Genomic DNA, 12,137 nt, shown 5'->3' on the forward strand with positions numbered 1-12,137 from the left:
ATTATTAAAATTAGTATAAATAAATTAGTACCTTTATTAAATATTGGTTGATAAAAATATCAAAGAGTTTTCTGAAATAAAATTTTAATACGGACCAAATTTAGAGGCATGATAATATATTTAATGCTTTCGCTTAACATTAATAGGATAAATTATATAATGATGAGAAAGAATTATGCCAAAATTAAAAAACCTATTCATTCAAATTATCTTCAGTAACGCATCTATTGCTAAACATAAATTTAATTTTTTATACTATTTTTTTAACTTATTTGTAAGATATATTTAGATAAAGTATTTCTTAAAAAGAATCAGTTTATTTTTTAATTTTGTATTATTCCTCTATTAACTTATTTGTTTATACATTACAACAAATTATTGTTTTAAAAAAAATAGTTTTATTTTGGAAATTTATATTACATCTGTAGATGTAGATGCATTATAATAAATTATTTTACATAAAGAAGCATTTTTTGGAATTTTTATATTATTTTTATTTTTCAAAAAGATGTAACTTTTTTGGAACTTTACATTATTTATATTTTGGCTTATTTATTTAAATATTATACAGACAATAAAGAAGAATATGTTTGAAAAATAATCTATATTCTACCATTTTCAGCTGTGTTTTCCATGTAAAAAGTTGTTTATCATTTTGGATTTTAGGAAATCAACTTAAATTTCATTGAAAAAATAGAAATAAATAAATAAACTTGTGTTAAAGTATAAGAGCTAAAATTAACTTATTTGATATGATTCTAAACACATTATTAGTATATTATATTGCATATTAATAAAGGGTTGTCCAAATAAATTATTATAATAATTTCAATTAAATCATATAAGAACAATATTAAAATGTTTTTTAAATAAATAATTTATATATTCATCATTGTTTGATTACACGTGAAACTTAGAAAAACATAAAATTACTTAATTTAATATATTAATTAATTTTTATTTAAAGAAAAATTGTGATGTATGTGAAATAAAAACAAAGTGATTGGAAGAATAAGGAAAGTTTGGAATCATTGGTCAATATTTGAATATAGAGAAAAAGAGATGAGTGCAGTGATTGGTGCAGATGCTTTTCTATCCAAAATTGAATAATTGTTGTTTTCTCTTTTCTTTTTTATTCTTTTTCACTTTTCGATACAAAGTTTTGGGAATTATTTTATTTTTTCTAGAGCCTTTGGCGAATGAAAGGTAGTGTTGTACAGTGTACAGCGATGCAGATATATATCATAATACAACTATTTTCTTTGCAGTCAAATTTTCAGTAAGTAAAACTATTCGTTGAATCCAAATGGATAGGAGGAATAATATTTTATTTTTTAAATTGAGTACAAAAGTACTATTTTCAACTTGTTCTATTTGTTATTATTCTTTACATTTTGTAGAATATAAAATTAGATTTTAGGTTCGAATTGAGTATTCTAGTCGGTATATCTAGTATTGGTGTCCTTCAATTAAGAGAATAAATAGACTATTTAAATGGTTAAAGCTGATAGTTGAGCCTGAAAGAGTTAATTAGACTAGTGAATTTTATTGTTGGTGGATTCAGAGAAGTGTGGCTCATCCAGTTAAATTCCTAATCAATAACGTCAAAATTTTATAAATATCGCATTAATGAGTATTTATTTTTACTTTTTGCATTAATTGAGATTTGACTTCAGAGTTTTGATCAAATTACTAATTTGAGCGTCAAAAAACATTTTAAACATTTTTGACATTTTTGCAGGGTCTGCCCTTATGGTAGTGTTTGGAGTGTTGAAGGACAAGAACCAGGTACTAGAAGACAATTATCTGAAGGTGTAGAGGACGGTCTACGAAAGAAATGTCTTTGCAAGATATATTCAGTCCTAAAAGAACAATCGGTGCCCATCATGGAATCGAGTGGTATTTTGTGAAGAACTGTGTGCAGAGGCGTATTGTGAAGATAAATGGAGCTAAAGAAAATGGTGTCAACAAGAACAAAGATTGCTACTAAAGTCGATACCTTTGGGGCTAACATTGTTGCCATCTTAATACAGCAGGATTTTGCTGATTTTTGCAAAAGGAGATTGGAGGAAATGGATAGAATGCTCAGTTCATAAGAAAGGTAGAGGAGGGCAAGGGGATGGAAGGAGAGAAAGAAATTGTTGACAATGCGATGTTTGCTTTAAGGACCCTCCAAACTTGCCTAACTCGTGAAGGAGAAAGTGAGTATCGTCCGGTACCGAAATCGGTTCACCCGCCATAGGTGATCGAGAGGCATCAACATCTATTTGTGGATGACATCATGGAGATACCATTACCTAAACATTGGAAAACCTTGGCAATGGACTGGTACGATGATATGATCAACCCCAATGAACATATCTCTGTATACATGACATAGGTCAACCTCTACTCCACTAACGGCATGGTCATGTGCAAGGCTTTCTCCTTCATGTTGAAGGAGCGCGACCCTAGATGGTGGATTGCCCTCCCATCATATTTCACAGATTGTTTTGATACTTTAACCCAAGTTTTTACTGCTCAGTTTGCAATGAGTTGTCGCCATGACCTTCATGTTTTCACCCTCCTTAGCATTCGACAAGAAGAAGATGAACCTTTGTAAGCCTTCATAGATCGCTTCAGCAAGGTGGCCTTGGAGGTGAAAAATGTTAACCCAGAGTTCATGCTCACCTATATGGTCACGACCCTACAATTGGGACCCTTCACTAACGACCTAAGTATGACCCCTTCAACAAGCATGCAAGACATGAGATTGAATGTCGCCAAGTATATGTGGCTAAAGGAGGTCGAAAAATTCCAAAACAGGGTATGAGCAACAACCGTGGAAGTTAATAGTGGTATGCAAGACAAATTCCAAGTTAATAGTGGGACATTTGATGAGAGAGTACCAGGTGAAAGACCCATTACTATTGCAATATTATCACTTAGTCACTAACATGATGGTAACTTTCGTGGAAGTGAGGCTAGAACACATTCCTCTAAAGGAAAACAAAAGGGTTAATGTCATGTCAAAATTAGGAAGCATTAAAAAGAAGGGAAGGTACAAGTCTTTGTTACAACAAGTGTTGGTGTCTCCTTCCACGAAAACAATCGAGGATTGCATGGCGATATATGGAGCAGAGGCGGACTATATGACGCCCTGTGTAAAGTATTTGAAAACTAAAGATGCCACGGAAGAGGAAGGAAAAGACTAGGTAAGGAAGGCGACATGCTACACGATGTTGGGAGAAGAATTGTACAAAAAAGGATACATTTGGTCTTTGTTGAAATATGTGACACCTGAGCAAGCCAACTACATAATACAGGAAACACGTGAAGGAAGATGTGGATATCATTCAAGGGCTAGAACTATGACAACCCAAATGCATAAATCCGGTTACTTTTAGCTAACGATGGAGGCAGATTGTGTGACCTTTGTCCGACAGTAAACCTTGCCAGAAGTATGGGAGTTTGGTTCATAGCCAGCAGGAAGAACTTCACAACATCTTTTCCTCATGCCCTTTCGTGAAATGGGCGATGGATATACTCGGACCCTTTGCTTTAGGATAATGGCAAGTCAAGTTTCTTTTATTAGGTATTGACTACTTTACTAACTGGATTGGAAGAACATTGTATGTCGGTACAGAGTGCCTCATACCATTATCACAGACAATAGGCAACAGTGTATGGACAAAGAATTGGAAAACTTCTACACCAATTTAGGTGTAAGTATGGATGACAACGGGTAAAGTCGAGCACGGATAGTGCCTACCAACAACCCGACCCGAGAAAAAAAATCCACCCGCTACCTGCACGGATACCTGCTTAAAAAATATCTGCAGATACCCGTGGATATCCGCGGATACCCTAGAATTACAAAAATTATATAAAATATAAATTAAATTAAATATAAATTAAAATTCAATTTTAATTAAATTTAACCTTGTAAAATATAAATTAATGTTAATTTTAATTAAATTTAACTTGATAAAATATAAATTATATTTTTATTTTTATTTTTTCCGGGTAGGGAATATTCGCGGGTACAGATAGTATAATACCTACACCCGACCCGTTTATAAGCGGGTATTAAAATATCTGCTACCCGCGGGGTTGCGGATAGTAAATATCTGCGAGTATTAACAATCCGTTGCGGATTTTATCTGTGGATATCCGTGGGCGCGAATATTTTTGCCATCCCTGGGTGTAAAGCATGCTACTAGTTCAGTATAACGCCAACAATGCAACGGTTAGAGCAAGACTAATAATAAGGTGATTCTAGTATAATTGAAGAAGAGATAGGATTCAACAAAGGTAAATTGACTTGAAGAGTTGCTAGAAGTGTTATGGACATACCATTGCACCCTACAGTCAATCACCAAAGAGACTCTCTTCAGTCTTCTGTACGGCATCGATGCAATGATATTAGTCAAAATTGAGGAGCCTTTGTTGCGTCGTCAACAATACGAAGAAGAAGTTAACCAAAGATGTTTGACTGTTAGCCTGACGATGGAAAAGTGAGAAAGGTCTCAGATTAGGGAAGCGACTACTAAGTAAAGAATTTTGCAAAAATACAACTCTAAGCTTTGACCAAGAGCTTTTCAAAAGGGTGACTTATTATGGAGAATGGCAAGTAGCGCTAGAAAGAATGAGGGCAAGTTCTCGGCAAACTGGGATGGGCCATTATGGGTCTTAAAAGTCATCGGCAATGAAGCTTACAAGTTGGAACATCTATCAGGACAGGCAGTCCACAACACTTAGAATGTATCTCACTTGAATTTTTTTTAGTAAAGTTGTAAAGATGGGCATACATTGTAACTCTAGGTGTACTCTTTCCTTACCCAAACTTTTATCCTTAAGGAAGGTTTTGCCCAAGAAGGTTTTAACAAGACACTGATGTTGTTAATAAAACGAGGGTTTCTTCTCATAGATCACTTTTTCAAAGCAAGTTCTTTCATACAGTTCCACATCGGTTACCCATCGGTCCAGGTTGAACCTTCCATTTAGTTTTCCACCGGCTGGTCACCGGTTTAAGTCAAACCTTCCATACAGTTCTACACTGGCTACCAACTGGTCTGAGTATAACCCTTCAAAGAGTTCCCCATTGAATAAACACCGATCCAGGTTGAACCCTGTCGAGTAAGTCAACATTGGATGTGTGTCTTATGCGAAGTTACAAGTTATGCAAGAAACCCATACAACTTGATAAAAATAAAATATTGACGTGTAAACATAAAACAAGATGGGTCAGAGACACTTATATTCATATTCTTAAGGCCTACCAGGGCGCACAGAAGTTACAAGGCCTATCCGGCCATAGACAAAAGAAAAACAAAAAATAAAAGAAAATACTAAGTACTTGTTTACAAATAATGCTAAACTATTGATTCACTTTGTTCTCTTCATCAGCAACCTCAACATAAGTAGAAGAGCTCAACACAACTTCTCCACCCGATCCCTCATCAGCATCCCCTTTGACCAGAAATTCTAATTTTAATTAATTTGAATTATCTGAGCTAATTATTTGCATTATTAATTACAGGGAAAATTTTAGAAATATAATTTGAGACATTTGGGAGATTAAATGAGGTGTGAGCTTGGACAAAAGGTGTGACATTTAGCAAGCAAAGTGCAACACCGTTCAACAATTAAAAATGGGGCTGTAGCATGCAATATGCGCTAATCTCACATCCACAATGAAGTCCAACAAGTGGATGCATCCAAGAGACACGTGGGTTATTAATTGAAGCACATTCCTCCAGTAGAAGCAGCAGTGTTGGAGAAGCAAGCTTCAACACGACCCATACTGGAATACAAAGCACATGGTGCACAATAAATATAAAAAGCATTCAACTTGGAGTGGTGCACATGGGAGGTCCAGCAAGGGGGCTGCACGTGGCAAAAGGAAATAAAAATTGGAGTGTCCAGCAGAATGGGAGATAACACACGGTATTTGGCTTGGAGAATTAATATATGCACACGGCCCATGATAGAAAAAATGATGCACATCCTATATTATAAAAAAAGAAAGACCTGTCACGGGTGTAGCTGGCAGCGTTGATAAATTGCCACACCTCAAGGCCACATCCAGCTTTGAAAGTGCTGCAGCCACGGTCACGGCCCAAGACTTCAAAGTCCAGCAAATTGAATTGCTACCACGGACTACACACAAACACTTTAATTAAAGAAAAATGCTCAGCATATTGGCACGTGAATTGAAGAGGAGGTGCAATCCATAAGCATCTTCATTCGTCCAAGCTCTAGGGAGTGCGCGGCCTGATCCTGCAGCAGCTTCCATTCTTCATGCAACTGCTTGAGGAAACACCACGACCCAAAGGGGATTAGAAGCAAGCTGCTGGTTGGCACGGACTTAATTAAAAATAATAGACACCACCTCCTTGTTGTACTCCTCATTCCACGGTCCAAAAGCATAAAGAAAAGCAGTCACGACCTGCACTCATTTGCAAAGGAGAAAAGAAGAGCACAAGTTGCATCACGACCCAAGCTCTCCATGTCCAACACATCACGAATGGGTTTTGGCTGCAGCATTTGAAGAGGTGTGTTCAGCAACACGTCCTGAACAGTCTCGGTCTAGCTTAACAACAGCAGCTTCCAGCCCAATGTCCTGCAGCAGCTCCCATGTTAACAACAGCAACACACGCAACTTGGGCTGAATTCATGGGGTGTGCAGGTGACATCCAACAAGCACCTCACGGTCACAGCCCAACAACAGGTTCAAGCTGGGCCCAACAGCAGAGAAGTGGTCAGTCACCCTTATTTTACACAATCGAGACACAAAAACCTAAAGAGATTCCTAGGACAAGGGACTATTACATTAGCTGGAAAAAAAGAGAGAGTTGTCACACTACAAGAGGGATGATTACTTTTTGGTAGCACACGGACACCACAATGGAAGGCTATGGGTGAAGAGCTGCAACACACGTCTTGGAAAAGATGAAGGAACCACAAGATACACGGAGGGCATTGAATGTTTTTCTTTTTCTCTTGTAAAAGTAGCTAACGACCTAACAAGGAATGAAACAGTTTTCTTTTATTTATTTTGGAGAAGCGGTACAACAGGCCACCTTCACTTGGCTTTACTTTGAATTTTGTTTATTAAATGGAAATGAGCTTTGGAAGTTTACGCTGATTGGATTGGTAGTTTGAATGTTCACGTTTTCTTTTAGATAAAGCATGCACTAAATGCTTGCTAGTGTTTTATATTTCTTTAGTTGAGTCATCATTCGATTTTACCACGAGCATCATTACTTTGCTGCAAATTCTGATGCATCCTATTATCGTTAACGCATTTCTTTTCTTTTTAATGTTAGATGTGCCTTTCATTTCTTATTTCAAGCATTTTGATAGTTTTAATTATGCTTAGATATTTATCTATTGCATTGTTTGGTTTAATGTTTCTGTTTATTATGTTGTTCGTTTTGTTTGATTGTGTTAGATTAGTTGTAATGTTAGTTTAAGTTAGTCGGGTTGGTCGTTAGTGATACTACTTTGCTTCCTTGAGATTTATTGGACTGTATTTATGTTTACTGCCGCTCTGATTTGGCTCAATATTTATTCTGTTGTGTGCCTGCGATTAGGTAAACGCTTAGTTGCCTAATCGGTGTTTAATCTTCGCTTAGTTGATTAGACTATATGGTGTTTAACTGATTAAATTTGTGCATTGCATTCGCTTAGTCTGCGATTTTGAAGACCGAATTAGACTTCGCTTAATTGGTTTATTCGTGTCGGATTTGGATTAGAGTAGTGTGTACTTGTCGATAATCTGTGATTGGAAGCATTGTAATTGAGTTAATGACCAACCATTTTTATTCTGGAGTCACTTCCTAGTCTATACTACATTCTTTTATGCACATAAAATTTTGCAGGGAGTGCGACACCCATCAATGAGAACAGTAAAAATATAAGAAACATTCAGGGGATGCATTATGTACAATGACTTGCACAAGATCCTAAAGGCCTGTACGCATCCTCACCCGTTCGGATGAAGCTGCATTGGGGTTGTTGGAAAACAGGTTGGCTTCTTTATTTCACCAAGAGGGGGGGTGAATTGGTGTTGTTTCAAAAACAAATTCTTTTCGCAATCTTGAAATCAAAGTATAAAGCTTTTTGAAATTTCTTGAATTGCAAGCAATCAGAATATGTATGCAGCGGAAATTACGTAGTTGACTGCGTAAAGAATAAAGTCGACTGGAATGTAAAAGATAAGGGATAAAGAAATGCAAATACAGATTTTTATACTTGTTTGGCCAACAATGCCTACATCTAGTGTCCTTCCATCCCAGGAAGCAAATGCACTATAATGGTTGCAATTTTTACAACAAGGAATTTATAGAAGACCTCCACGTCAAAAATATAAATCTCCTCTTTAACCCAAAACCAAAATATAGCTGCACAACACAATCAGACTTGCAGTAAGAATCCCCTCTTCTGCAATCTGCAACACCACTTTGAACAATCCTCGAAATGAACTATCCCCCTGTATCACAACAGGTCCAATTCCAACAATCTTCACAGGATGTCAAGCCTCTCAGAAAATTCCAACAGTCTTCACAGGATGCCAAGCCTACACGATCAATCACAGAAGCACCTTCTTGTGCAGATGTTGATCAACCAATGAATGCACAATTGAATCTCCTCTTTGAATCTCTTTCAAGAAAGATCACCATTGTCTTCTTGGAGAATTCTTGGAGTAACGAGAAATCTGAAACAATAATGAAAATGTCAAATCATCAAAAGTCTCCAAACAAACTAGTGTTCAGTCTATTTATAGATTTCTGTTAAACAGTCAGATTCTCAGTCGAATGTGCTACTAATTCAGTCGACTGCATTATACAGTTATAACAATTTAGTCAACTTAGTAGCCTATGGTCAAAAAATAACAAAACACATTCAATACAGTTGACCAAGTCATCAATGCTCAACTAACTTTTAAAAATATAGCCGTCAGAGTGCAAGAGCATAACAAAATTCCAAATAAAACAACAAATACAGTCGAATATGTAAAACACAATGTCGACTATCACAATGTCAAACACTTTGAAATTCTTTTCTTCTCAAAATAGCACATAGCAATGATTCTCAAAATATGTACAAAGGTTTTAGCATAGTCAAATCCATTAGTAATGTAGTCGACTGTACTAGAACTTTGTAGCACAAGAATAAGTTCGTAAAAGTGCTTGTGATTTCTTGCTTTAAAATATGTGCAGTTAAACATATGAATGATGCATAGCACACGACACATTAAAGCATATACACATGTTCCAGAAATATATCAATCAATCAACACAAGAACGTGTAACATAGTACATACATATACACATGTTCAACAGATATTATACTTTAATCAGCATAAGCACATGTAATGCAGCAACAACATGTACTTGTTATTAAGCAATGTGTTGTCATCATCAAAAACTAGATTGATATAGAAATTGTGTTGTCAACAATCTCAACAGGGGTCACATTCAAGGGCCAAAGAATGCCCATTGTGAATTCATCAAATGGGATTTAGACATGTAGTTGCATGAATATATTGGTATAGACTTAGAAGAAATCATCATCATCATAACTCTCCTTGTCATTACAAACACAACCAATGGTGATGACCCTCTTCAATGATACAATATCCTCGAACACCTCATGCTTGAAAATATAGATGTTGCTCAACTAATTTTGGAGTATTCGTGCCTATTTATAGTCTAATGCCTGAGTCCGAACTTCGATATCAACCCAGTCATATCCCCTTGGCCTTTCAAAGGGTCCTCAACGTGTTCCGTAAGAGGATCTGACCGAGTTTCTATAAAATGTTTGACACTCACCCCTGAACCTAAGAAGGATGAAGTGCCAGAAGACATGGACACTTTACTACTAACATTGTTATCATTAAAGGACTTATATATAACTAATAAAGAAGACCATGTACTTCGCTTCAAGAAAGGAAAATCTCTTTGGTAAACACAAGACAACAAATAGGTTAGAAAAACTAAGTGGTGAATTATGGTTCATGCCTCCCTATTTATAGCAGAATGGTGACAATTCAACTTCTTGGGTCACATCTGTTCTAAGAAATCTTATAAACCTTACACTCTTCTTTAACCATAGTAACCTCACGAGAAGCTTACGCTTCGATTTTTGTGCCAAACTCTGCCACCAAATGTCACTCAAAAAGCCCTTCAACATTTAAACCTCTTTGTCACCATGCTCTTTGATGCTGAAGGGCTACTATATTGATAGGGGTAAAGCCAAAGATAACATTTTTTCTTTGCAAAAGCTTTTATCACAGATGTCATAACCAAGTACTGGAGTCGACACGTTGCTTCGCCCATACTGGATACTAGGCACTCTATGCCCACCTTGCAATCATGTAATGACTAAGGGGTTGATGTACTAAGTGGGGCTAAAGGCCCTTTGACCTTTCCAAATAAGGGTTATAGCCCTAAAGGATGTTAGCATACAGGGTACTGGGGACCGGGTACCCTAGTATGGATACCTAGTACCAATGTCCTCTAACAAAGAGAATGGATGGAGTGTTTAAATAGTTAAAGTTCATGATTGGATCTAGGGAGTTACTCCCTCCACCACCACACACTGCTCTATGTACCTCCTCATTCCTCTTTTACCCTTTAGTAATACTTAAACGGATATGAATATGTGTTGGATTCTTAAACGGCTACGAACATCTATGCACGGATATTAACATCCCTTGAAGGACAAACGGATGTCAATATCCGTCCATGGATGTTGACATCCCTTTAAGAATATATACGTCAATCCTCCAATATAAAGTTGGTCCAATAAGGTTTATGTGTCAACAATCATGAAATATGTCGGACGAAGAACAAAAAGATTGAACAAGTCGGTCGTGAAAAACATCATGAGGCTTATGCATCAATAACAAAATTATGTGCTTTCTCTTGAAATGGGCTTCTGAAATTTTACTATTGTGTTACTACTTATTAGAGGCGTGCGTAGAGGAAAACCTTTTCTCCGCGTCTCTTTATCTCTCTTTTTATGGTTTGCAGAAAACAACAAAAGCAACCATGGCGGAACAAAGCAACGGGAAAGTTCTAATGTTGGAAGCACCACCGTCTTACGGTAAACCTACCAGCTCAGACGCCAAAGTTATCGACACATTACCTTATATCAACGACGACTACGCCGACTCCAGAGTCAAACTCGAGGTTGACCGTCTAGTCGAGGATGAGATGCGCCGTAGCTTTAAGAAATCCACAGATTTCCTCAAAGATTTCCCTCCTCTTCCTAACTCCAATTTCGAGGTTCTCTTTTTCTCTATTCACGTTTTCTTTTGGAAGTTTAAGATGAGATATAACACTCGCAATTTCGATTCATAACCTCTCTGTTATTTAATTTTTAGTGTATTATGCGCAATTTAATTTATAATATTGTCTGCAGGAGATAAGTAAATCACCGTTGAAATGCATTCATTGAAGTTGGAGTTCGTGAAGAGTGTATTTGCCTTAGTTCTTTTGTCAGTGTGATTGTGCAAGTGTAGAACTACTTACAAGAGAGTACGAATGCGTGAGAGATGGAATCATGGTTTTAAAAAATAAAAAGTAAAATAGGTGAAGGTAAAAGTAAAAAGAGTAAGATTGGAATTTAGAAAAAATTGGGGAGGTGTAGGGAGAAGATAAGGTGGTGGAGGGAGTAACACTCGAGTCTAAAACAGGTAATTGGACCTGAAACACGTAATTGGGCTAGTGGGTTTTACAGTTGATGGGTTCACAAAAGTGTGGTCCATCTAGTTGAACCCTTGGTCAACAAGGTAAAAACACTATAAATACAACATTAATGATAATTTAATTTCACGTTTTACATTAATTGAGATTTAACTTTAGAGCTTTGACCAAATTACTGACTTGGACATCAAAGAACCTATTTACAAGATTTCCCTTTGTAATAGTGTTTGAAGTGTTGAAGAACAAAACTGAACACTAGAAGACACTAGTAGAAAAATAGCTTTTTATGACGGGTAAAATTGACTTATTATGACGGATAACCTGGCGTTATAGTTCTGGGTGTTATAATAAGTCTGTACATTTTATGACGGACAGAAAAGTTCATCATAATAGATCCAGTGTATTATGACGGACTTCCTGTTACCTATCATAATAGGTCCA

Source organism: Vigna radiata, chromosome 6, assembly GCF_000741045.1.
Source record: "Vigna radiata var. radiata cultivar VC1973A chromosome 6, Vradiata_ver6, whole genome shotgun sequence".
NCBI lineage: Eukaryota > Viridiplantae > Streptophyta > Magnoliopsida > Fabales > Fabaceae > Vigna > Vigna radiata.